The sequence below is a fragment of the Aplysia californica genome, unplaced genomic scaffold, assembly GCF_000002075.1.
Source record: "Aplysia californica isolate F4 #8 unplaced genomic scaffold, AplCal3.0 scaffold00212, whole genome shotgun sequence".
In the NCBI taxonomy this organism is placed as follows: Eukaryota; Metazoa; Mollusca; class Gastropoda; order Aplysiida; family Aplysiidae; genus Aplysia; species Aplysia californica.
The window spans coordinates 382752-384894 of NW_004797482.1; positions in this window are offsets into that span (position 1 = coordinate 382752).

Sequence of the window (2143 nt, forward strand, 5' to 3'; positions counted from 1 at the left end):
TGGGTGAATATGATGAGTTGATTCCGTGCATCCTAAAAGGACCCCCATTCGATTTACTCGTCGACGTTTGACGTCTCGGGGTGAAAGCAACTTATTCATGAAGCTACGTTGTGCACCGTAAGTCTATTCTGTTAAATGTCTTTGTTTGGAAGATTTAGGACATCGAATATCACATAGATATTTTTAGAAATTGTCCTCCTACTTTAACATGAGATTTTCTTATTTGTTTCTTTAACTTTCCGTATGAGTTTTAGCATTGTGCTTGCTTTTACAAGAGAGCATGTTATTGGAGCCAACGGTATAGTTTTTATGGTATTATTCTCCGCGCAATTAAATAAACTTTGGTAGAAGTAGAACAGCGAATACCAGAGAGACATTCTCAGGCATTGTTTTATTTTAACATGAATCCCCCGTTTTTGTGTCTTCAACTTTTGGTATGGATCTTTAATGTTATTTTCTAAAGTGAGTATCTTATTCGAGACCAGGATATAGCTATTGTGGTATCAGTATCAGTCTTCGTGCTACTAAACACATTTTTGTAAGATGTAGAACATCAATAATATCACCAATAGTTTTTTTAAAGAGGCACCAGCCATCCATGTCCAGGTGCAGTTTTAGCCAAGATGCAGAACAGCAAATATCAGAAATGCTTTTTCAGAAATTGTCGTAGCTCTACCTTGCAATTTCTTATTTAGTTTTAGTATTTATAAGAGTTTTACGGCATTCGTAACCCAAATAGGATGTTATAATTGCCAAAGATAAGAGATGTAAATAGAGATAAATTTATAAAGAAACGAAGGAGGAGAGATAAGGACGATAAGTGTTGATAGGAAAGAAGGAACAAACCGAACCTGAGCACCCGTCAACCACCCAACCAACCACATTTCTTTACTTATTTCTTTACCTTTTGAGATTATTTTTTGTTCTGGTTTTCTCTATGTCCGAGTGAGCACGCGATCTGAGTGGAGATTACAGCAGTTGTGTCACCATCAACCTCTGTACTATCAAATACCTTTATACTAGATGTAGAACAGCAAAAATACCATCTGAAGAGACGTTTTCAGAAATTGTCTTACTTTAACATGAAACCTTCGTATTTGTTTCTTCGACTTTTTAAATGGATTTTTACATGGTGTTTTTTTCAAAGTGAGCATGCTATTCGAGTCGAGGTTACAGCTATTTTGGTATCAGTCTTGAATCCATGCTATTGAGAGTTTTGTTTCGTTCTTTTATTTTTCAGTCGTCATCATATCGTCTACATTTCTACACGTAGGCTGGGTTTTTTTTCTCCAGTTTTGAAAAGCTCACAGGAGAAAACATTGAAATTCCAAGATGATCGCCTCAGAGGCATATTTTTTCAGAAAAAAATCTACAAATTCACCCTTAGTACATGCTTTTTACTTATGAACTTCTTGCACAATAACATGAAAGTGAATAAAAATCATTCGTTTAGAAAACTTTCCCCCGAGTTTACGTCTCCCCTTAAGGAATGTTCCCTTTTCCAAATTTATACTTTTTTTAGGGATAAGCTGAAAAGCGGTAAAGAAACCAATCAAACGTAACAATCGAATTTATTTATCTGATTATTCAAGTTTATCTGTCTATCCATTTGTTACTCATATATTTATCATTCATCAAATTGTTTATTCACTTATTAATCTGTTAATCTTTTCATTTCATCTCTTTGTCATTTACTAGATCTATAGAATCTACTTATTTATCATTTATATCTATGCATTTCTCAAATTTTTCCAATTTATTAATGTTAATCTTTTTATTTCTTCTTTTTTGTCATTTACTTTAGAATCTACTTATTTATCATTTACATCTATGCATTTCTCAAATTTTTAACATAGTCCTCTAATTTCCAAAGTAAAATCACACCAAATTGAATTAAAAGGATTTGCAAGATTTCAGGAAAGGTTCAGTCTCCACACTTTATGCGATCACTTTTACAGAACTATACGCCCTTTTGAAATTTGTCGATGGTTTTCACGAGCTTTCCGTTCGGGGCACTCCAGTTTTAAAATAGTACATTGAGGCACTAGCCATTGTTAAATAACTTTCTTCATAGGACATTTGAGGGACTTCAAAATGTTGATAGGATATTTGAGGCACTGCGATAAGATTTATATTATATTAT